Here is a 26,454-nt window from a genome sequence, read left to right on the forward strand (position 1 = left end):
AGTCCAGACACAACTCACAAAAAGAAATCATACTCTAAGCATTTTTGAAGAAATACTGGTTGCTAAGTGACACAGTCCAGTATAATTATGCTATGCTGTGTGCTTATTTGACTTTGGACTGAAGATACTGCAACATTTCTTTAAATTGATGCTGCAATTCTTAAAACCCTATATGCTAAAGCTATAAACTAACATTAGTCATAACTTTAAAAGTTTACGTGACTGAAAAAACCCCTAATAACAGATCTGAAATCAGCATGAAAAACTGATTTAGAAAAATGTGCTGTATTGTCAGATGATTCCGAAAAAGTTTTTTTGTTGCCTTGTGCTATTATTGGCTTATAGAGCTGGAGAAAGGTACAGTGAAACCTCGGTTTACGAGTGTACCGGTTTGTGAGTGTTTTGCAAGACGAGCAAAACATTCGCAAAATCGGCGCCATGGAAACTGAGTTTGACTCGATTTACGAGCACCACCCCCCGCGATCCAGCATCCCCCCCAGCGATCCGGCATCCCCCCCGCTCGCATCTTTCCCCTCCCCCGTGATCCTACATCCCCCCCGAGCACCAAAATGAAATCCCTTACCACGATTGGGCACCGGCACCAGCACAGGACATGCTGGTGCCGGAAGATCCTCCCTCTTCTGGGCTGGGCAGTGCGTCGGAGATCCTCCCTCTTGCCCAGCACAGGCAAGAGGGAGGATCTCCGACGCACCGCCTAGCCCAAAAGAGGGAGGATCTTCGGGCACTGGCACCGGCATGTCCTATGTGTTGGTGCTGGTGACCAATTGGGGTAAGGGATTTTGTTTCGGTGCTCAGGGGCATGTAGAATTGTGGGGGAGGGGGGTCACGTGAGCGGGGGGGGAGGATGCCGGTTCGCAGGGGGGATGCCGGATCACGGGAGGGTGATATGGATCAGCATTGGTGGCTTCAAGGGGGGGGGGAATGGAGCAGCGCCGGTAGCCTTGAGGGGGGGGGGGGAGGTGGAACGGATCAAAGCGAGTTTCCCTTACTTCCTATGGGGAAACTCGCTTTGATATACGAGCAATTTGGTTTACAAGCATACTTCTGGAACGAACTATGCTCGTAAACCAAGGTTCCACTGTACTTTAATTTTCATCTGTCCCATCCTTCAGTGTAAATTTCTGTCCAAAAAGTGAGGCAGTCTTCACCTATTTAAGTTCTTCTACTCTTGAAGATTTATCGTGACCAATATTTATATTTATACAGTATATTAAGTGTTAACTAAATTACTGTATTTTGAAGTTCCCTGTTCTGTGCCACAGCATTCCTTGTTCTGCCTTTTTGTTTTTACTGAACTTTGAAATATGTAGTCCAGTTTATTTTACAAACAAAGATCAATGGTCTTATTTTTAGAATGGTTTGCCCTTCAGTGCCTTTGGCAAAACATTTTAGAAAACTGAGTTACAACTAATTAACTGTTTAGAATAACCCATAAAATCATTATCATTTACAGTACTTATAATGTACAGTCATTCACTGTGTCACTTACAAGAACAGAAACCTGTGTTGCACTAAATTAAGAAAAGTTACATTAATAAGCTGCACGTACAAATGGTGTTTAAGACTCCATCCAAGATCCTTGCCAAGAAAACAGAATACATTGAAAGTTATTTATTTATTAAATTTAACCATTATGCACAACAAGAATCAACACTGGAAATTAACTGCAGTAAAACATCACAAAGTGAATTAACCCCCCCATTTTACGAAACCGCGATAGCAATTTTTAGCGCAGGCCAGTGCGATGAATGCTCTGCGCTGCTCCCGACACTCATAAGAACTCTGCGAGTGTCGGAAGCAGCGCAGAGCATTCTGCGCGCTGGCCTGTGCTAAAAACCACTATCACAGTTTTGTAAACCAGGGGGGGGGGGGATTACAATAAATACTAAAGGCCTCTTTTACAAAGCCACAGAAGTGATGCTGCTGCTGTGAATGCACCGAAGTCCATTCAATTCCTATAGACTTTGGTGCATTTACTGAAGCAGCATCACTACTTCAGTTTTGTAAAAGGGGCCCTTATTAACATACACCAAAGCAAGTTAATGCATGCTAAATGACACAAACCCCTTTATTTATACAGCTGAGTTATGCAAGTCGAATGCTTTCTAACTGCAGCTGTGACTTAGAAAATTGCCCTCCCTGTATCATGTGTTAAGGTAATGAATTAGTTAAAAGTCTGGAATCACTGTGGTAACTTAAGACTTGATAAGAACATAATAATCATACTGGGTCAGACCAATGGTCCATCTAGCCCAGTATCTGTTTCCAACAGTGGTCAATCCAGGTCACAAGTACCCGCCAGAAACCTAAATAGTAGCAACATTCCATGCTGTCCATGCTGCCAATCCCAGGGACAGCAGTGCCTTCCCCCCTGTCTTTCTTAATAGCAGACTAGGGTCTTTTCCTCCAGGAACTAGTCCAAACCTTTTCTTTAAACCTAGATATGCAACTGATTTGCATAAGCGAGGCTCATATAATACAAAAGATTCAAAATGAACAAAGAAGCGATACGTGCAATACAAAATGTAGCAGAAAGGGAAGGAATGTCACAGATATTTAGAAAAGCCTCCAAATGATCCTCGTTATGGTACTGGAGAAATCAAGGTTTCAGAGCTTTGCATTATGAAAGCACATTTAAGGTATTTATGTGCTTATCCTGATAAAACATGCAGAAACTATTATTGTAAAACAGGTTTACTTTCCCACTCATTCCATGTGGAAAGAGATTAAAGAGAAGTTCATGTAATCCTTTGCAGTTTACATAGTTTCCTGCCACATTGTTTTCGCAAGTATACTCAAGTTTCCAGGCTCTACCAACATTTGGGGGGTTGGGGGGGGGGGAATAATAACAGTGGAAGGGGACCAGAATGGCATTATGGAAAATGCCACAGTCCACTGAATGACTTAGTAGTTCAGCCAACTGAAAAGCAGCACAACAGATTTACAACTCTCCAAGAACCATCCACAACTCTAGTTATGCTGACCATCTCTTGCATTAACAGAATGAATATGCACGGTCTCATTTCTGATGAATTGTGTTGGTTTCAATCTGCAGGGCTTTATGGAATAAAAATTTTAAGACAAGCCAGGATGACATGGAGATAAATTTTCCCAATCCCCATAGGATCTCTTTATCCCCGACCCTTCCTCGCGAGCTTTGTCCCTGTCCTATTCCTGCAAGCTCTGTCCTCATCTGCATAAGCCTTGAACACTTTAAAATCATACGTGTTCGAGGCTTGTGTGGTTAAGGCAGAGCTTGCAAGAATTAGACAGGGACAGAACTCGCAGGGACGAGGCAGGGATATTGCGATCCCATGGGGATGGGGGGGGGGGCAAATTTGTCCCCGTGTCATTCTCTACCAGACCTTGAAATCAAAGTGATAAAATATTTTGACACCCACCAAACCGAACTTAACAATCTTGCCCCCATCCCCTTTTACTAAGCCATTATGTTGTGCATAATGGTAGAGGTTTCTACCGCGTCCCGGAGAGTTAAATACTCCGACGCTCATAGAATTCCTATGAGTGTTAGAGCATTTAGCGCTTAGGGCCGCGGTAGATACCTCTACCGTGGCTTAGTAAAAGTGGTCCTTGGTTTTCTATCACAATACAAACCACAAAATTATACTACTTTGTCACCCTCTTATCACACATCCATCTCTCCCTGTCTCTCACCCATCCAGCTTTCCTTGTTTCTTACTTTACCCACCCCTTTGTATTTCCTGTCAGACTGCCATTGTAATGCTTTCGTTTCACTTATATATTCTAATATATCAACATTTGCTTATTTCTGATCCAAGAAGAAGGGTTACCTCTGAAAGCTAATCAAAAAAATGCATTAAGTTAGTCCAATAAAAAAGGTAGCACCTTATTTCATTTTGGTTTAAAAAAAAAAAAATTCCATATATTACCAGGAATAGAAATATATTTGAAATACATCAACAAATAAAACAAATAAATACTATAAATAACTAACCAGTCGATATTCAGCTGATATTTCATTGGTTAGTGCTGCTAAAAAATGCCCGGGTATCCCTGGACATGCATTTAAATGCCTGGAGCTTTCTATCCCTCTTCACAATTCCTACCAATGGTTCATCATTCATAGATGGTGGTGTAATTTTATCCCTTTGATGTCAACATGTGTTTCTATGGAAATGAGCAGAATTTGATCAGCAAGAACTGTGACAACCCAATAGACAGAGGTGAGAAACTATGAGACGGAAGAACATATTTCCCAAACAGTCTACCAAAATGTACTGAAAAGGGAAATTTGAGGGCACATAATTTTATTTTGAATTAGTAGACTGTACCAGTATTTATAGTTTACTCAGGGCCAGCTCAAGGGGGTTGTTGCACCCTGAGTAAAGTTTAACTTTAGTGGCCCCCTTCATTGGGCAAATCTTGCAGTATAAGCCTCACAGACAGTGGTAAATGTTTAGCCAGCACAGCCACTGGCTTAGGGTAAACTTTGGCACTGATGTTATAACTCTACTAGTGTTTAAGCCCGTTAGATTAACGGGTGCTAGAATAGGTGTGTAGACTTAGGCATTTCTTTCTTTCTATCTGTCTTTTTTTTTTCTTTCTGTCTCTCTCCTTGGCTGCTATCTGTCTTGTCTTTTTTTCTTTCTGTCTTTCTCCTTGGCCGCTGTCTGTCTTGTCTTTTTTCTTTCTTTTTTTCTTTCTCTCTCTCCTTGGCCGCTGTCTGTCTGTTTTCTGTCCGTCTATCTGTCTTTATTTCTGTCTCTCTGCCTGGCCCCTCATCTTTCTGTGTGTCTGTCTCTCGTTGCCCCCTGCCTGTCTGTTTCTTGTGCGATGAGACGCTTCAGCTCCAGTCCCCTTCTCCCACCTACCTTATAAAAATGAAGCAGCTCTGGCAGGGTCCGACGCAGGCTGTATTGATAGGTAATATGCCGCACAGAAACCGCCGCACCGCCGCAGGCTATATAGATAGGGAAACCACCGCAAGCTCCAGCTGGAGGAAGCTTGAGGAAACTGCCGCACATGCCTGAAACTGCCAAACAAACCAAACCGCCACAGGCTCCATCGCCGCACGTGTCGCAAGCTGTACTGAGCCGCACATGCCACACGTTGTACCGCGCATGTCTGACACGGAGGCACAAATCACGGATGCAGGGATCACGCCGTTTGAAGTGCGCATGGAGGGGCATAATTGAAAGGAACATCTAAGTCTGTTTTCGTCCAAGTCACAAGTTGTCCAAAGTTAAAAACAGCTTAGGACACATTTTCAAAAAAAAAAAAAGTCCAAATTTTTTTTCGTTTCGAAAATCATCTAAGTATACGTCCTGCTGATCTGATCATCTAAGCTGCTAAATCACCCATCTTTATACCACATTTTGTCCAACTTTTCGTCCAAGTCAAAAACGCCTAGAACAAGCCCTGTTGGACGTGGGAGGGATCTGCAAAGTGATGGACTGAACACCCAGACATGGTACCTAAATAGCGGGGTACCTTACAGGGCACTGCTGTGAACTTCACAAAGAGTGCCATGTCTTCATCTCACTACAACTCCCTTATAGGTCATGGTGAGTCCCCCAAACCACCTCCAGAATCCCCTAGACCTACTTATCTACCACCCTAATAACCCTAATGGCTGCAGGAGCCATTTATATGCCAGTACAAAAGGGTTTTGGGGGTGTATAGGGGAGTGCACATGTTTCAGTATCAATACAGGAATTACAGGGGCTTATGGGCATGGGTCTCCTCTTCATGGGTCCATAACCCCCCCCCCCCAAGACGGATTAAGATGCCTCTGTGCAGGACGACTAGGCTTTCCTATGCCAGGCTGCCAGGAGATGATGGTCTGGAGGCTGAATTTTAAAGGTGTGATTAATATTTTTATGGGGGTGTGTGCCTGTATTATGTGTTTGCAGTGCTTATCTGGTGACTTTAGGTGATTTTTTGTGACTTAGACTAGGTTTTAAATGGTCTAAGTCACAACATCCAAGTTCCATCGATCCTGTGCTATATAACTTTCGGTTAAACATGCAGTACGACTAAGTCTAAGCCAGCCCACATCCTGCCCAACTCCCTCCCTCGACACTCCTCCTGAAATGTCCCGTTTAGCGATGGTCGTTCAGCGGCACTATGAAGGCCTAGGGCGTTTAGAAATACGTCCAAAACCAGTTTTTATTATCGGCACTTGGACGTATTTTGACAATGTTCGTCCAATGTTCGACTTAGGCCGGTTTTTGGACGTTTTCTCTTTCGATTATGAGCCTCTTAGGGTTTTATTATAGCGGATGAATATCCAAATATTCGGAATGTTAAGGAATAGAGTGATTTGATATGAAGGATACTTTAGGTGCACTGAAAGTTTGTGCATAAAATAGATGTGTCTTATGGAGGGAGTAGTGGCCTGATGGTTACAGCTGCTGCCTCAGCATCATGAAGTTGTGTGGCTCAATCCCAGTGCCAGTGACCCTGGGCAAGCCATCTAACCCAATGATATAGGGATAGAGCAAATGATTAAAAAAAAAAAAAAAATTGAAATCATGCTTTGTAACTGAATCATACCACCTAGTGGGTCATATTTTTATAATTTGTTTAATTATTTAGTATATATTTTAACTGTTTTTATTGTGTATGTTTGTTTTGCGATCTGCTTTGGATAAATGCGCACTAGAAATAAATTAAACTAAACTGTTGCCCAAGTTACCAGTTAGATTGTGAGTCTGTTGGGACAGATAGGGAAACACTTAGGGCCTGTTTTACAAAGCCGTGCTAGCGGCTGCTGCACGGTAATGGTCCCGAAGCCCATAGAGATTTAAAGGACTTCAGGGCTGTTGCCACGTGGCTTTGTAAAACAGGCCCTTAGAGTACTTGATCACTACTCACTGTAAACCATTTAGTTATATAAGTAGTATTCAGACCACCTTCACATTCGTATTATGTAAAATACTTGGCTTAGAATATAATCTTATCATAATAAAAATTGGTTTGGGGCAGAATTTCTTTTCCTCAGAGAAGCACAAGGACTTGAGAGATCAAATATTAGCCTTTTCTCATTATCTCGACCATCTTTTCCAAACTACAAAAGTATGAACCACATCGGTTTATGTATGCACTGCCATTTCTAAGTATACTAACGAGCATCTCTCATTAGTGAGAGAAATAGTAGTAAGAGAAATAAGAGAGTGCTATGATCAGTATTAATTATATGTATGCTCTAACGAGTCATGTATTTTTTTTATCTTGGGCTGAACTTATGTAAATAACAGTTTTGTAACACTATATAAGATGCAGCACTTAGAACACACAACCCATAACCTAGCGAAGAATAATTGACTAAAAAAGTAGAAACAGATATGCAGATAAAGAAATGAAATGCAAAATGCAAGATAACAGACTGCACAACACTGATAAAAGTCAAACAGAAATAAATATTTTCCTGTACTAAATAAGATACAAAGAAATCTCTAAAAACTCCCATTTTTATAAAAAAGTTATTTGTTTTCTTTTTGTAAATTAAGATTTATTTACCACCTTATTGAAGGAGTTCACTCAACTGAATAAGTCAAACAAACATAAGCAATAGACGGTTCATAGACAAAACCGCGGAAGACAAAGGCGCACGCCGACAACTGAGCGCAAGACGGAGGCGCGCGCCGAAGAAAATGACAGTTTTTAGAGGCTCCAACGGGGGTTTTTGTTGGTGAGCCCCCCACTTTACTTAATACAGATCGCGGTGGCATTGTGGGTAGTTTGGGGGGTTGTAACCCCCCTCATTATACTGTAAACTTAACTTTTTCCCTGTTTTTAGGGAAAAATTGAAGTTTTCGGTAAAATGTGGGGGGTTATAACCCCCCAAACTCCCCCACAACGCCCCCACAACGCGGCGCGATCTGTATAAAGTAAAGTGGGGGCCCCGTCGGAGCCCCTAAAAACAGTTATTTTCTTCAGCGCGCGCCTCCGCGCTGCGTTCAGTTGTCGGCGCGCGCCTTTGTCTTCTGCGGTTTTGACCTGACACCGCAATAGACAATTGCAGCAGTAAAACAAATATTCAGATTACAATACAAGGGGGTAGAGGAAATGATAGTGGGTATAGGTATCTGACAGCAGTGAGTGGGAGTTAAGAGTTAAAAGTACAGTGGTGCCTCACACAACGAACTTAATTCGTTCCAGGAGCAAGTTTGTTATGCGAAAAGTTCGTTATGTGAAACGCGTTTTCCCATAACAATACATGTTAAAAAAAATAATTTGTTCTGCAGCATAAAATATGCTAAGATGACATAAAAAAAGATAAATTTTTTGTTATTATGTTTATTTAGATACATCTAAAAACATAATTGTTTTTTAAAACAACACACATTTTTTAAATTTAAAGACAGACTAAGTAGAGTCTAATTTTACAGTGAGAGAGGGCAGAGTCTCAGCGGCAAAAACTGGGACTTAACTGTTCATTTTTTAAATGCCTGCATGGTTGAAATTGTTGTCCATTTCCTTGGGCAGATCATTCTGTCTATAATACTAGTTTATACTTATTACAAAATGGTCTAAATGGATAAGCTTTTTTTTTCCTGTTTCTTTCAATATGTAAACAGATTGCCAATGGTGAGAGAGAACAAAGCTGTTATTTTTCTAGCATCGGGGAAGCGGCGAGAGTAGCTCCGCCCCCCCAACGCATCAGCAGTAGGCGCCGGGCCCCTGCGAGCCGACGGTCCGCCACTGCACAGGGAGCCAGGCGGAGAGAGGGCAGTTAAGGGCAGTGCCTGCGCGGAAGGATGCAGCTCGGGCGACTTCGTTGTGTGAAACGAAGTTCGTTGTAGGAAGCAAGACCTGAAGTTCGTTGTGCGCAGCGTTCGCTGTGCGAGGTGTTCGTTATGCGAGGCACCACTGTAGTTTCAAAAAAGTGGGCTTTTAGCTTGGATTTGAATACTGCTAGGGATGGAGCACGATGTATTGATTCAGGCATCCTGTTCCAGGCATATGGTGCCACAAGAAAGAAGGGACGGAGTCTGGAGTTGGCAGTTGAAGAGAAGGGTACAAATAAGAGGGGCTTGCCCAATGAATAGAGATCACTGGGGGGGAGCATAAGGGGAGATAAGTGAGGAGAGATATCGGGGGGCTTCAGAGTGAATGCACTTGTAAGTCAGCAAGAGGAGTTTAAACTGTATTTGGAAATGGATGGGGAGCCAATTAAGTGACTTGACGAGAGAGGTTAACGTGAGAATAGCGGCTCTCACGGAATATGAGTTATGTGGCAGAATTTTGAATGGACTGAAGAGGTGAGAGATGGGTGTGCAGGAGGCCTGAGAGAAGTACGTTGCAGTAGTCTAAGCGCGAGGTGATGAGAGCATGGACAAGGGTTTTGGTAGTGTGTTCAGAGAGAAGAGGTCGTATTTTGGTAATATTATAGAGGAGGAAGCGTTGGAATGGAGTAGGGGATCAGTTACAGAAAAGATAGAAGAACGGATTGTCTGTGGGAGGTGCTGAATTTAGCATCCCAAATCATTTTGAAAGTTGGTTTCTATGATAAAGGTCATGTCTTGTGATTGAAAAGGGGTTATAAAATACCTCTTTTCTCCCACAGGAAATAATGGGAGGCACACTGCCAAAAAAAGAAGGCTGAATAGACTTACTCCTAATTGAAGCCAGTGAACTGTACTATATTTAAGTAAAAATTTGTTAGTTTTACTTGTAAAGAAGTACAGGATAACATTTTTTTACTTTTATGAAGTAATAATTTCATCTTTACTACTTTTACCTAGTTACATCTGATACTTGCAGTTAAAAGTAAAAAGTTAAAGCTGAAGCAAGATATAAATGACAATTCCTCAGTAAACCAAATCAAACAGAAAAAGCTGGAACTGGATTTTGTTATTGAAAACCTCATCATGCAAACAATGGATCATTTCACCTTTAATTTTGCTGTTCAGTGAATATAATCTATGTGGAGTTGCTTGTGTATGTTGAACTGGTTACTAATCTCCAGCCACACAAAACATTGATGAGTTGGGTTACTTTGAAGTGGAGATGAAGCTGAAGCTTGTAGCAATTGGTGAACAGACATATGTCCCTACCACAATAAATTGCTGGTCATCGCAAGACAATCATTTTCAAAATTTACTTTTATGAGAAGTGATGCTTTTTGTCTGCATCTATCATCTGCAGACAGTTTTTGCCTTTTGAGCCTCTGAGTTAGCCGCCAACTGTGGCGGTTGGTGTGCCATTTACATCAGGCACCCGGAGAAACAGCGTGGGACATCACTGGGGACCTTCGACTCTTTTTGAAAAAGTTGCAGCTACTGCTGTGAAACATTTATTGTCTGTGTCTACTATCTGTGGAGTGTTTTTATCTTTTGAGTCTCTGAGTTAGCTGCGAACTGTGGTGTTTGTTGTTCCATTTACTTCAGGCACCTGGAGAAACAGTGTGGGACATCACTGAGGACTTCAGCAATGTTTGAAAAAGCCACGACTACTTTGGTGCATGGCTGCATGGCATGGCCGAAGGGACACGCTAGGCCCCTTGGGAGCCTCTTGGAGTCAAGAGGAGCTGCAAGAGACTAAGGTAACCTGGGAAGTTTATAAAAATATTTTTTTCATATAAGGGGTAAGTGGAAAGTAAAACCAAGGTTTCTATTCCAGTGACCTCTGGTCCTATAGATTACCATGTGATTGTTCTCAGTGTATCTTTTCTACTCTACTCCCTCCTTCTTTTCCTGTTGAATTAGGTCCTAATACATCTTCACCAAATAATCCAGAACTTTGAAGTCCATTGATAATTACATACATTTCTATGCCAAATGTCTACCCTATGTTGACAGATGGTTCTGAAGATCATGGTTTGGTGCAGGTACCACAGGAAATTTCCTTTAAGGATGTTTGGTTAATTAATGTTAAGATGGAGGGTTTCTTAAAATCAGTTATTCATCAACATCAGCTTTCTAAGAGGAAGTTGTTGGTAAATTAGAAAATTTAGACCTCCTTTTACGAAGGCACGTTAGTGGTTTAATGCACATAATAGCGCATGCTAAACCACCGGACGCGTTAGCCACTACCGCCTCATCTTAAATAGGCGGTAGTTTTTCGGCCAGTGCGGGGATTAGCGCATGATGAAAAGTCATGCGCATTAAACCCGCTAGCGTGGTTTCGTAAAAGGAGCCCTTAGACTCCAATGTAAAGATTCTTGATAAAAGACTTTCTACAGTTGAAATGTCGAAACAGCTTGCAAGGCAGAAACCTGCATCATCTGTTAAAGATTACCTTAGCTTACATTTAAAAATTGAAATGTTGGAGATGCAAGATCCAAAAACCTGTGATTATTAAATTTCTCAATAACTCATTTGCTATCCCTTAAAATTCTTTTGAGAAAATGTATCAGGGAAATTTTAGGTTTACAAAGTTCTGATTCAATGATAATCTCTAATTGTTATTATATTCCTCGAGCTAAAAAATTTCCTACAGAGTAAGGGGTGGATCAGCTGAGTGCAACAGAATTTGATTTAACAGGTTTCCTGAAAGACTCTCAAGATGCAATTCAGAGTAGATCCATCCTGTTGGTGGCATGCTCCACTGAAAGTGATAAGGCTTTAATTTTGAAAACTTATTTTAAGAATAAAAATGCGATATTTTGTGGAGCAAAAATTCTTATGTTTCCGGATGTGACCAAAGCAACACAGGTTAGACGGAAGGCCTTATTGGTATTAAAACCTAGGGTGTTGGCTTTGGGTGCCACATATTTTTTGAAATTTCCTTGTAAATGTATATTGAAGTGTCAAGATAAAGATTTCCTTTTTTGGGATCCATTACAGTTGGAGCAATTTCTTAAATTACACGAAGGAGAGAAATCTTGACTGTTTTTGATTTAGGAGGTAAAAAAAAAAAAAAAAAAAAAAGAAGAAGGGGCGCGGTTTATATCAGGATTATTTCCAATTTCTTTCCTTAAAAGTATATTATGATATAATTGGTATCATGTAGTAGGACTATCTGCCAAAAACTTATCTCACCTCCAATGCGTCCAAAATGCAGCAGTCTGCCTAGTCAAAAACTTGAGCACCTGTGACCACGTCACCCCAGCAATAGTATTGTTTCATTGGTTACCTATCAAGAAGCGCTGGCATTCAAAACCTTCAAGAAACTGGTACCAAGCCAACCATTAAGATCACAAACTGGTACCCAAGCCAATCATTAAGATCACAATAAGAAAGATGGATGTCCCTACCCCCTGGACACACCCTCAAAACTGAATCAGCCTGCAGACATGCCTACTCACACTTCATACCCAAGCTATGGAACCTCATCCCCCCATCTATCAAAGAGCTGGACGACCTATGGAACTTTAGGAGGGCCATGAAAACCCTCCTCTTCACAAGTCCAGTTCCATGAAAAGACCAAACCTAAATGATCTCAGATAAACTCATCAACTAGACCATAGCGCTAAATTCCTCACCAAAGCATGTATAGTTACCGTATTTTCACGCATATAACGCGCGCGTTATACGCGTTTTTACCTACCGCGCATACCCCTCGTGCGTTATATGCGTGAGCGCGGTATACAAAAGTTTTAAAACATAGTTCCCACCCCGCCCGACGCCCGATTCACCCCCCCAGCAGGACCGCTCGCACCCCCACCCCGAACGACCGCTCGCACGCGCTCCCACCTGCACCCGCATCCACGATCGGAGCAAGAGGGAGCCCAAGCCCTCTTGCCCGGCCGACTCCCCGACGTCCGATACATCCCCCCCCCGGCAGGACCACTCGCACCCCCACCCCGAAGGACCGCCGACTTCCCGACAATATCGGGCCAGAAGGGAGCCCAAACCCTCCTGGCCAGACCGCTCGCACCCCCACCCCGAACGACCGCTCGCACGCGCTCCCACCCGCACCCGCATCCACGATCGGAGCAAGAGGGAGCCCAAGCCCTCTTGCCCGGCCGACTCCCCGACGTCCGATACATCCCCCCCCCCCGGCAGGACCACTCGCACCCCCACCCCGAAGGACCGCCGACTTCCCGACAATATCGGGCCAGAAGGGAGCCCAAACCCTCCTGGCCACGGCGACCCCCTAACCCCACCCCGCACTACATTACGGGCAGGAGGGATCCCAGGCCCTCCTGCCCTCGACGCAAACCCCCCTCCCTCGAACGACCGCCCCCCCCCAAGAACCTCCGACCGCCCCCCCAGCCGACCCGCGACCCCCCTGGCGTCCCCCACGACCCCCCACCCCCCTTCCCCGTACCTTTGGTAGTTGGGCCAGAAGGGAGCCCAAACCCTCCTGGCCACGGCGACCCCCTAACCCCACCCCGCACTACATTACGGGCAGGAGGGATCCCGGCCCTCCTGCCCTCGACGCAAACCCCCCTCCCCCCCAACGACCGCCCCCCCCAAGAACCTCCGACCGCCCCCCAGCCGACCCGCGATCCCCCTGGCGACCCCCACGACCCCCCCACCCCCCTTCCCCGTACCTTTGGTAGTTGGCCGGACAGACGGGAGCCAAACCCGCCTGTCCGGCAGGCAGCCAACGAAGGAATGAGGCCGGATTGGCCCATCCATCCTAAAGCTCCGCCTACTGGTGGGGCCTAAGGCGCGTGGGCCAATCAGAATAGGCCCTGGAGCCTTAGGTCCCACCTGGGGGCGCGGCCTGAGGCACATGGGCCCAACCCAACCATGTGCCTCAGGCCGCGCCCCCAGGTGGGACCTAAGGCTCCAGGGCCTATTCTGATTGGCCCACGCGCCTTAGGCCCCACCAGTAGGCGGAGCTTTAGGATGGATGGGCCAATCCGGTCTCATTCCTTCGTTGGCTGCCTGCCGGACAGGCGGGTTTGGCTCCCGTCTGTCCGGCCAACTACCAAAGGTACGGGGAAGGGAGGTGGGGGGGTCGTGGGGGTCGCCAGGGGGGTCGCGGGTCGGCTGGGGGGGCGGTCGGAGGTTCTTGGGGGGGGGCGGTCGGTGGGGGGGGGGGGGGTTTGCGTCGAGGGCAGGAGGGCCTGGGATCCCTCCTGCCCGTAATGTAGTGCGGGGTGGGGTTAGGGGATCGCCGTGGCCAGGAGGGTTTGGGCTCCCTTCTGGCCCAACTACCAAAGGTACGGGGAAGGGGGGTGGGGGGGTCGTGGGGGGCGCGGGTCGGCTGGGGGGCGGTCGGAGGTTCTTGGGGGGGGCGGTCGTTGGGGGGAGGGGGGTTTGCGTCGAGGGCAGGAGGGCCTGGGATCCCTCCTGCCCGTAATGTAGTGCGGGGTGGGGTTAGGGGGTCGCCGTGGCCAGGAGGATTTGGGCTCCCTCCTGGCCCGATATTGTTGGGGAGTCGGCGGTCCTTCGGGGGGGGGGAGGGATGTATCGGACGTCGGGGGGGGGCATCAGACTTTCAGGATGGGGACAGACCTTCAAGGGGGGACAGTGCACGGAAGTCAGGGGGGGTGAACGGAGAGTCGGGACAGCGCACGGAAAGTCAGGGCGGGCGAAAGGAGCGTCGGGCAGCATGCGCGGTATACCCGTGAGCGCGGTATACCAAAGTTTTTGTACATATCATCGTGATTTCTGCGCGCTATACCCGTGTGCGCGTTTTATACGGGTGCGCGTTATTTGCGTGAAAATACGGTAATTAGTGTACCTTGGATGTTTATATCAACTATAGCATATATAGCTAATTAATGTACCTTGGCTGTTAATATCAACCACACTTCTCCCTCCGCATTCGTGGTAGATGCGGGTGGAACATAGCTGCGAATATGGAAAAACCGTGAATAACTTTTTATGTTATTCATGTTTTTATTGTAAAAGTCAGCGTTTTTACTATTGAAACCACAAATAACTTTTAACAGTTATTCACGGTTTTTAGGGCTTATGGCAGGCAAGCAGCGATTCCCAGCGATTTTAGGGCTTCTCAACGCTTTTAGGGCTTATAGTAGGCAAGCAGTGATTCTCAGTGATCCCCAGCGATTTTCAGGGTAATAGAAATTTTCTCCATGCATGCTGGGAAGCAGAGTTTCTCTCTATGGATGCTGGGAAGCAGCGTTTTTCTCTGTGCACACTGGGAAGCTGGGAAGCAGCGATTTTCAGGGTGAAAGATTTGAAGCAGCAATTCTGTGGGAGAAAGCATGGAAGCAGCGATTTTCAGAGTGAATGTTGGTAAGCGCTAAACTTTTTTATCGGTACAGTTAAAGAAAAGGAACTTTACTCATGATGTAATTTTGGGGGGTGGAGTCAGCATGCGAAAAATCGTGAATAAGCGAAACCATGAGTGCTGAAACCGTGAATATGGAGGGAGAAATGTATAGCATATATAGCTAATTAATGTACCTTGACTGTTTATTTCTACCCTAGCATGTATAGTTACCAAATGTATCTCTGAGGTTCTCTACCTCGTATCTCGGTCACTGTACTACTAGCTTCCCAAGTACATCTTGTCCATATTTGCCTTGACTATACTGTGTATGTACACCTGTAACCCGTTCTGGGCTCTTTTGGTTGGATAATTGAATAAATAAATAAATAAAATCTCTCTAGATGTGGACTTGATGGATTATCATATTATTTAGAGATGTTTTCCGCTGAATATATTTTCATTGTATTTCCTTATCCTGTATTCTGTAATGGAATGTAAATGTAAAATATGCAATATAAAAATTCCTTTTATTAAAAGCAAAGTGGATTGAATTGTAGAACAATACAATTTTGGGAATAAAAACATTAACCATAGTTGCAATCACTGTTGTTATGATACTTTTACTTTTTGCTCAAAAACAATTATTTTTAATTTATTTAAGTAAATTTTTTAAATGTATTCTTCATTGTAATTTTACTTTAAGTATTAAACAATACATGTGTTTTTACTTTTACTTAAGTACCGTACTTTAATCAAATACTTTCAACAACGCTGCCAGAAAGAGCAGTGAAGGGCTGGCACTATCTGAACAGTGGTGATAGTCAACTACTATTCAAGATAACATATCCAGATGGCACTCAGAATAGCATGTTTGCTGTCCCAAATTATTCAGAAAGCTATCTGGCTAGCCCTTTTGAGGTTTACTACTATGCAGATAAACTTTATCTCCACTCTGACTCCGCCTCAGTAAAGATACTGAGCAGCACATCTTACCACCAGAATTAAGGGCTCCTTTTACGAAGCCGCGGTAGCGGTTTAACGCGCTTAATAGCACGCCCTAAACCGCCAGACGCGCTAGCCGCTACCGCCTCCTCTTGAGCAGGCAGTAATTTTTCGGCTAGTGCGGGGGTTGCGCATGATTAAAAGTTGCGCGCGTTAAAGCCGCTACCGTGGCTTCGTAAAAGGAACCCTAAGTAGCATTTCTAACAACTGTCCATCTTTCTGTGCTGGCTGCACTAATTTGTTCACCCCTCGTGCACACTGCAAACTCCTCTGTCCAGGCCAAGCTCTGAATAAAAACACAATTTATCTCTGTTATTATTTTCACAAAAGGCTAATGCACAGGGATAGAACTCAAAACTAGTGCTGCCCGATTCACGATTCGAATCGGTTCACCGATTCACTTTGGGTGAATCGATTCAAATCGATTTAAAACACCATAAAATCGGCTTCCCGATTTAGACCCTCCCCCCTCGCCCCATAAAGCAGGAGCGGCAGCGTTGCTCTTGCTGGCCGACCGCTGCTGCACCTGCTTTAGAGGGCAAGGAGGGAGGGTCAGTCGGGAAGTGCTGCTATTGGCTTCCCCCCCCCTGATTTCTCATCCTGGCGTCTGGCTTCCCCCCTGGCATCCCTGCACCGTTTTCCTTATAGGTGAAGCCTGCAGAGCAGATCGCGGTACTAGCGTCTTTGCAAACTGCTTTGAGGCTGTTTCCTCCGCTGCGATCCTGCCTCTGACGTCAGAGGAGGGGCGGGACCGCAACAGAGGAAACAGCTCAAAGCAGTTTGCAAAAACACTAGTACCGCAATCTGCTCTTCTATAAGGTAAACGGTGCGAGGAGGCCGGGGGGAACACGGAGGCCTTCCCGGGGGTAGGAGGGGGGTGCGCAGTCCTTCGGTGTGGGACAGGCCTTCAAGGGGGAGTGAAGGCCTTCAAGGGGGGGGTACAGGCCTTTAAGGGGGGTACAGGCCTTTAAGGGGGGGGACAGGCCTTCAAAGGGGGGACAGGACAGGGATGGTGGAATAGCTCTTCAGGGGGGACATGCAGGCCATCAGGGGGTACAAGCCTTTAAGGGGAGACAAGCCTTCAAGGGGGGGACAGGCCTTCAAAGGAGGGACAGATCTTCAAAGGGGGGACAGGCCAGGGATGGTGGCATAGGCCTTCAGGGTAGACAAGTCTTTAAGGGGGGGCAAGTCTTCAAGTGGAGGACAGGCCTTCAAGGGGGGGGACAGGCCTTCAGGGGTGGGGTGCAGGCCTTCGGAGACAGACCTTCAGGGGAGGGGAGACCTGGTGTAGAAGAACACAGAGGGAGGAAGGGAAGGGGGGGTTTCAAAGAAACGGGCATATGCCGGACTTTGGGGGGGGAAGAAATAATGGGTCTAAAAATAGAGGAGAGGGAGAGAGATGATGGTCAATGGGATTCAGGGAGGGAAGGAACAGAAAGGGAGAGAAGTTGGACACAAAGGATGGTGTGGAGGGGGGATAGAGATACTGGATAGGAGGGCAGTTGGGAAAAGAAAGGGAGAGATGGTGGACCCTGGGGTGGTGGGGAAGGAGGGAGAGATGCTGGATGAAAGGGTAGTTAAGAAAAGCTGGATCTGTGGATGGAGATGAAAAAAAAGAAAGATGCCAGACCTCCGGGGGAGGGAAGGGAAATGGAAGGGGAGGACGGAGATGTAGATGGATAGTTAGCACGGAGAAAGAAGGAGACCCTGGCAAGCACGACAACCAGAGCCTGGGACCAACAAGATTTGAATAATGATCAGACAACAAAAGGTAGAAAAACTAATTTTATTTTCTGTTTTGTGATTACAATATGTCAGATTTGAAACGTGTATCCTGCCAGAGCTGGTGTTAGACCGCAAACGTGAGCTAGGATTTAACAGAGAGAGGAAAAGTCTTTTTTGTTTATTTTGTTTACACCACAGCACCAGTGTGGTTAGGAGAAGGCAAAGGGGGTGAAGAGGCTATAAAATAAACCCACCAGGATGTTTGAAAAACAAAACAAAACACACAATTGGGCAGGAAAACCGAATCAAATCGAAAAACCAATTAAATAGGCTGAATCGAATCGAATCAAAACGTTTTTTCCTGAATCGGGCAGCACTACTCAAAACAAACACATCTATGAAAATACAGATCTAATCTAATCTCTTTGCTCATGAAGAACTTTTTCTATAAGTGAAAGAACAGTTTTGCCATAGTTCTTATCCTGGTTAGTGTACCAGCTTTCTTTTTCTGTAATCCACCTTGGAACCTTAATGGCGAGTTAGCAGAATATAATGTAGACCCTCTTTTATAAAGCCACTTTAGGGTTTTTATCTCTGGCCTCTGTGGTTAAAGCTCCGACGGTCATAGGAATTCTATGAGCGTTGGACCTTTTACCACAGCGGCAGGTGATAAAAAACCCTTACGTGGCTTGATAAAAGGGAGCCTTAATTTGAATTCTGCTTAATCAAAATAAATTAATTGGCTGAAGGCAGATCACAATGTCCTACAATAATCACATTCATATTAATACAGAAGCATTATAATATTCTTGATCAGTTTCTACAAAAAATATCATCAACACAAACATTAATATAGAATTATTACAAGTCTTACACTAAATACTAAAATATGTCTCAAAAAGGAAAGTTTTCAATTGCAACTTAAATTATATATATCTGTGCACATAGATTCATGAAATAGAATTCTAAAGTTTTGGACCAATACTCATTATAGACTGAAATAGGAGATCTAAAACCCTTTAATGGAAGGTAAAACACTTATTTGTGTTTAGATCTTAAACTTTTTGTTAGTATGTATCAGTTTTCCATATAATTTGGGGCAAGGCCTTGCAAATTTTAAAATAAAAAATAGTAACTTAAAATCTAATCTCATTTTAAAAGAAAGACAATGATATTTTACTAAGTAAGGAACAGCCCAAATCATCTTCAAAACACATTTTGTAGAATTTCTAAGTAAGAAAGTTGGTAATCTGGCAATTCAAAAAGAATTCCATAGCAATTAATCAAATATTGTCATAATTATAGCCTGTACCATAGCCTATACCACCAATTGCAAAGGATGTGAACTAAAATAGTATTTAATATGATGTAGCTATGACAAATGACCATAAACTTTTCTTTGATAAATATTTTATTTTTAAAATCTATATACCACCTAATACCGAGGCAGTTTCCAATAAAACCATACATAATACATACTACAAATACTTCTAATTTATCTGTGTTTCATATTTAAGCCAGAATCTAAATAGGTATTCAAAAACTTGATTTCCCAACACAGGGATAACAGTAATCATGCTACAGCTAAAATTTCAGGAGGCCTAGCCTCCTGACTATCTCCTACCCAAAGAATCTTGGACTTTTTAGGATTGAAATTTAACTCTTTGTCATTCATGTCTAAATAAAAGAAAAATCTTAATCTTTTCTTCATACTTTACCATGCTAGAATATTTACCAGAGAAAAAATACAACATTATCTGATCTGCATATGAAAAATAAGTAATTTGAAGGTTATAGAGATGCTTTTCTATTGATCGCATTTACATGTTAAATAGGATAGAGGACAATGGTAAGCCCTATGGGACCCCACAGTACAATTCCATCCTCCAGAAATCTCATTATTCTATTTTACTTGCATTGATGTATATTTCAGAAAACCTTCAGATTAATACTTTTCCAATTATTCCTGTTGCACTCAATTCTGTCAGTAAATTATCACGGTTAACAAGATTGAATGCTGCTGTTAAGACCAACTTCACAACCAAACCTTGTTGTTGGCTATGCAATTGGATTCCCAAATCTCTAAGGATTCTGAGGATGGAATCAGGAAGGAGCTGTTAGCTCTGTGGGTGTTTAGTGCCAGTGCCCGCCTAGCTAAGCGACCAAATAGGACCACATAAATTGCAGACCTAACTTTGGGTGCCGGCAATTGCATAATTTCTGGGCTCTGGCCTGAAATGTGCCAGTCTACCCTTCCTCTCTTCCAACTACCAGATGATGCAGACCTCCTTTTCACCCACCTCCCCAGAAGAACTTCCAGACCCCCCCACCCCCACCCCAGAATCCCCTGCCAAGATCTCATGAGTCCTACTTATCGAATACCTGGTGATCTAGCAGGAAATGGCCAGAAGTGATGCCCACTTGATTCTGCTTATCACAGCTGCCTCTTCAAAATGGCTGCCATGACCTCTAGCAGCAGCCTTGCACAGAATATCAGCCAGAATCTATATAAGCTCCATCCAATAGCACAGAACAAATGAGCACTGGATAATCAATGCTGGTGTCTAGACAAGGCATGACATTGAACATCTGAATATAATTCTGCTCGCGATTGTCAGCATTTAAAAACCAAATTAATAAAAAAATGCTTATCACTGTGGACTCAGTATTGACTGGAAAATTTTTAAGGACACATATGGTGGATAATCAGGTCATCCAAGTTGAAAGGGTCTGGGAGCACTTATTTTAGGCCTCTTTTAAAGAGAAACAGGAACCTATATGTCTTCATAAAATTGCTCCTACAAAGCTGTAAAATTAAACATTAAGATTATGGCTTAGACATTTATGGCAGCTCAAGAACAAATGGAAATATTTGTTTATAAAATGCGCACATAAGAGTGTATTTAATAAAGAATGCTATGTCAACCGCAACTCTACCCATACTTCACCAAAAATTTCACCTCCGATCATGCCTATGCTTGAATCACAAACACATGTGATCGCGCCACCATGCATATTTATACACGGGGGTGATTTGTATGAAAATGCCTTTATAAATTACCCGCATACTGGTTCTTATTACATAAAGATTATCAGAAACAGGTTAAGCAAGGGTTGACAGTTCAACGTTTCTCTCCTCTGTTCACCTTCATCAAACATGTCTCTCTTTCTTTCCAGATGTAAGTGAAACTAACCAATATGAATTTCTGCAAAATAAATAAGTCATCTTCAGAACTATACCAAAAGATAAATGATTCCAGACACTGGACTGCAGCCATTTTCCCACACATGCTTCAGTGTTTCTTCATCCATATCTGTCTTAACATTAAAAGAACATTTTCCTTAAGAGTTTATGACAAATACTGCAACTTCTGGCTTGGATGATCAATACTACAGGAATAAAATTTGGGGGTGCTAGCTGAAATATAAATGCATGAGGCTCTGGTACACAAAGTATACCGAGTTCTGGCATTGGATCCCATTTCGTGTATACATTTGTACTTCCTGTAATCTTCTCTTTCCAAATCAGGTCTCAAAGTACTTTCTCTCAAATTACTTTAAATAAAAACCAATCATTTCATACATTCTAAAAATAAAGTTACTAGAACATAGCAACATAAAATACTTTACTCTGACCTGTATCCACAGGGGTCCTGAATTATATTTATTTTTTTTTTTGGGGGGGGGCAGTGTTCATTTCAGCTATGTCAACAAATTAAGTACACTCAAAATGAATGCCACGCAATTAGAACTTTTGAAAAAGAGCTCTGAAAATGCCATCACAGAACTTGGCATTTTGGAAACAGAGAGCGACACATCAGCTCACAACACTGCAGTCCATAAAACTGGAACTATTTATTCACTTTTGACCATTAACAGCAATTTTGGTCATACACTTAAAATCCTTTGGGAAATTCCTTTGCTTTTTTTTTTTTTTCCAAATTTGTTAACTGCAGTTTTGATAGCAAAGCTACGTTATTCCTCCTGTACAAGCCCTCCTGTTTCACCTTGCACCCACATGATCACATCTGGAAGCCGACCTTGGAAGAGAGAGTCTAAAAAAACATTCCTACTCAACAGCAATGCCCCCCCCCCCCCCGAGATGATTTTTGCATTTATGAGACAGAATCAACCTTACGGGATGTGTTTGTCCGATTGAAAGTGATCCTGTTTTAAAAGGTAGATGAATTTTTAAGAAAGCTATTCAGTCTTTCAAGTTAAATTCAGAAGATAATCGACTTTTGCTTTGAAGGCAAAACCAGCTTTCAAAACACATCTAACTGCTGTACTATATAGCATGTACACTTACTTCATTTACAAACACTGTATTCCTGAGGCTTGACTCTGCTTTTGAACAAAAATCCCTTTCTTCTGTATTTCCTTTTTCTTGAGACCTGCTTTTCAAGGTCTGACAAATAGCTCCTGGGTCATGGAGTGCCTCCTTGTCATAATCTTTACGAGTTAAAAACTCCACACAGTACTACTTAGCTGTTGTCTGTACAGCCCTGTTCTACCGTCTTCCCAGTCAGAGCAATCCTCCGTCTGGTTTTAGGCTGATTCCAGCCCCACCCCCCAAGTCTTGAAGAAACAAAACCTCACAACTGGAATTTTCATAAATCATTTCACCCATCCTGTGTTGCATACTACAGAAAGGATGTGGATGTGTCCCTCTGACATTTTGGGAGAAATGGACAGACCTCTTCTGTAAATGCACATTTTTAATTGGATATTCATTTCCTTGGAAAAACTGCTGTGTTCTCAATTAACGTAAACATTTGGATGTAGAATAAATGCTCAGAGGATTGAAAATAACATTTCTCTCACTTCATGGCTTTTCTAATTACTTTCTTCCTTATACAAATAACACTAAGCGAGAAGTTATCAAGCTGCATTAGGGGATCTAAGCTGCCTTATTTGCCTCTCAACGTGTATTAAAGGGCACCAAAGCGAGTTAAATTAGCATTATGAAACAATAACTAAGGTAACAAGGGCTACAGTTAGTTGAAATGGCCAACCTCCTTAGGTGTATAAATATAGTGTATTTAGCAGCAATAGTAAGCCTAGTATTATTATATGTGTATATATGTAGGATGATTGATTTGGAATAAACTTGTGCATATAAGTAGGATGATCAATGTGCCAGTAACATCAGTAGGATGACTGATTATGGCATAATCATGCCAGTACTAATAACTCTGTATTGTAACACCACCACAGAGCTCTGTGTATTTTAGTATAGAGCCAATGTATTGTAACACCTTGCAGAAGCTCTTTGTAACTCTGCATGGTAACATCTCTACAGAAGTTCATGTACCGTAAACCTCTCTGAATCAACTCCCAAGTCATTAGTAACGGTGTAGAAGCTCTCAACAAAAAACTATAAACAATGCCATTGGTGCTTCCACAGTCAAGCCTGCCACTAGTGCCCCCCAAGCAGGCAAACTCATTTGAAGGGTCCTCCAAGTGTGCCCCCTACCCAAGAATAGTCCCCAAAGTCTCCTACCCCTCTGAAGTCTTCCCCCCACCTCCAAACTCATACCTTTAAAAATCCCCAAGGTCTAGAGGACAGGTAGAAATGATCTCCAATTGCTTCTTTCTTTGCCAGTGCTGAGATCAGAAATGGTGTTGGCAATCCCTAGAACAACAGTCCTCAAACCTGTGCTGTATATCTCCACTGAATATGTATGAGAGAAAGTTGCATACAGTGGAAAGTAATGCATGCAAATCAATCTCATTAATATTCATTGCAGATATCTGACTGGCTAGGGTTTTCCCAGGACAGGTTTGGGAACCACTGCCCTTGTGGTAGTCTCACAGAACTACTGCTAAGGATCGTGCTTCAAGAAAGGTTTAATGACATTATAGCTCTCAAGCAGTCACATTACCAATAACATCAATGTAGGCATGATTTCTGCAGGATTATCACTAATAATAGCTGTTTATGTGTCTTTATAAAATAGTCTTAAAATAGGTACTTTACACCCTAGAGCCTCTTATATAATTATCCTTATTGTCAATTTCCACATATTAAAAAGTTTTAAGACAGATTTTAAACTGTTTATTAACATAAATGCATGAAACAAATTAATAAAATAAAAACCTGAAAATAGAGAAAAACAGCCAAATATTTAAATATGAACAAATTATAATCCCCTGTGCACAACCTTTAGCGGGGCATTTTCGATAGTGTATCTAAGTCTGACTGGATGTCTCCTGCAAGCCATCCAAAAGTCGGGGCGGGGAAGTGTCCATTTTTGAAACCACTAGATGCCCCAATTTATTTTTTTAATGACCTATTTGGATGTCTTGGCCCTTAGGATGTCTAAATTTTTTGGCCATTTTCGAATAAAAGAAGTCCAAATTCAAAAAAATCCAAATTATGCCCATTTGGGCGTGTGAGGGACCAATATCTTAGGGCCTCTTCTATCAAACTGTGCTAGTAGTTTGTAGCGCGGTGAGCCGCACTGAATAGCCCACGCTGCTCCTGACGCTCATAGAGTTCCTATGAGCGTCAGGAGCAGCGCGGGCCATTTAGCGTGGCTCTCTGCACTAAAAACTGCTATTGCAATTTGATAGAAGAGGCCCTTAATGGACTGGTCAGAAAGACATGACAACAAGGCTGTGAACTTCACGTAGAGGGTGCCAGATGCGTATTTCACTAGAATCCCATTTTAGTGTATGGTGAACCTTTCAAATCTCCTCCAAAACTACTACACTCACTTATCTACCACCCTAATAGCCCTTATGGCTGCAGGTGTCACCTATATGGCAGTATAGTAGGTTTTGAGTGGGTTTTGGCGGGCTCACATTGTCTACCATAAATATAATGGGTAGATTGAGATATGGGCCTGGAACCCCCTCTCTATGGTTCTCTGCACTGCCCACCAGGCTACTCCAGATACCTGTTTACTGCTCTATTAGGATGTCCCATAATATCTATAGCTATCATAGAGGCTGGTATGTACTGTTTCATTTACAACTTTGGAGGGTGGGAGAGGGTCAGTGACCACTGGACGAGTGTGATGTCATCGCATCGCATCCGTGGATGCCTTCCAGATGTGGCCCCAAAGAGATGAGATTTGTGTGGGGCTGGGGGAAGTACAGGTCAGGGCTGTGGGTGGAATGGGGTGAGGCTTTGGGTGGACCAGGGCAGGGCCACATGCCCTCTTTTTTCGATGTAGAAATCTGGTAACCCTAGCTAAGGAGCAACTGAGTTCCTTACACAAACTACAGACAAGAAGTTAAAAGTACTTACTCACATTTCAGTAGCCAAACTGGTTCATTACAATATCTTCAAACACACTTAAGCACATCAGTGTCACAAGAGTTAAAGGGAAAAATGCAAGTTAAAAGAGAAGTCCATGGAGATAGGCAGTCTGCTTGCATGGGGTTCTTTTAGTGCAGTGGTTTTCAACCAAATTCTTAGGAACCACCTGGCCAGTTGGGTTTTTAGGATATCTATAACGAATATACACGAGAGAGATCTGCATACCAAGAACGCATTGCAAATCTATCTCAGGTGGTCCCTAAAGATTGGGTTGAAAACCACTGTCTTAATGCACATTAAACCAAAGTAATGCACTTTAATCTATGAAATAATGAATGTTACAATATGGTAAGATTTTGCATGTACCATGCTTTAACAGGAATTTTTAACATATAAGCAAGTGCAAATAGCATATGAACATAAGAACAGTCAAACTAGGTCAGACTAATGGTCCAGCTAGCCGAGTATCCTGTTTGAAAAAGTGTGACTATTTGCAAAGAGAGAGAGCTTTTTCAGGAGTGCATACTTTTTCCTAATAAGGTACCCACTTGAATAATTGCCTAGGTGCGAATAATGTGTGCCTCTGTGCAGTGGCGTAGGGAGGGTAGGAGGCGCCCGGGGTGGTGGTGCTTCCTGCACTCTCCTCTCTGCCCCCCCCCAGCTCTTTCTGCACCCCCATGCCACACTTGTGTCCTCCCTTCCCACCCCATATCTCTTTAAATCATTGCCAGTGCGAGCAGCTTCTCTGGCCTGTTACTCGAGCTGGGGTTGGCTTTCCCTCTGCTGTCACTTCCTGGCCCCATGACCCGGAAGTGATTTCAGGGGGAGCCAGGCCAGTGCGAGCAACAGGCTAGAGTAGTTACTTGTGGTAGCAAAGATTTTAAAGAGGTACAGGGGTGGGGAAGGGAGGGCACAAGCGTAGTGTGGCGTGTGTGTGTGTGGGGGGGGGGGGGGCGGAGAGGTGCCAGCGCCCCCACCAGTGCCTGGGGTGGTCTGCACCCATGCCCCCCCCTTACTACGCCACTGCATCCATGCATTTCTGAGAACAGAGTGCGCACTTCTTACAAATAGCATGCATTCTTTTGAAAGTATGCTCACTCAGTGATTGTGGTTCCAAGATGACAAAATGGCCAAAGAAAATCAAATAAGTTTCAAGTTTATTAAAAGATTTTTTAGACCGCCTATTCAAATTTCTAAGCGGTTTACAACATAAAATTACATAAAAACAAATTATAAAATTACATGAAAACACGTAAAATGGGGGATACTAAATAACATCCAAACATAACAAACAGCTTTGATCAGAACATTCGTAACTTAAAACAAGGATAGTGGGGAAGAACTACAATAATTATAGAAAAGATAAAACATAAAAG

The 26,454-nt window shown here is 43.3% G+C and overlaps 1 protein-coding gene across 6 annotated transcripts in view; it reads right to left on the bottom strand.

Moving 5' to 3' along the window:
* The window catches only part of STARD13 (StAR related lipid transfer domain containing 13), a 406,771-nt gene that overhangs the window by 116,865 nt on the left and 263,452 nt on the right, over nt 1-26,454 (bottom strand). Inside the window, exon 1 of one of the 6 annotated variants that reach the window (XM_033948077.1) lies at nt 22,121-22,236. The exons of the other annotated variants lie outside the window; for them this stretch is intronic. The gene's annotated coding sequence lies outside the window, so the exon portion shown is untranslated. Of the gene's footprint in view, nt 1-22,120; nt 22,237-26,454 lie in introns of those variants that run through there. 6 annotated transcript variants of the gene reach the window in all.

The sequence above is a fragment of the Geotrypetes seraphini genome, chromosome 6, assembly GCF_902459505.1.
Source record: "Geotrypetes seraphini chromosome 6, aGeoSer1.1, whole genome shotgun sequence".
Classification (NCBI taxonomy): Eukaryota; Metazoa; Chordata; class Amphibia; order Gymnophiona; family Dermophiidae; genus Geotrypetes; species Geotrypetes seraphini.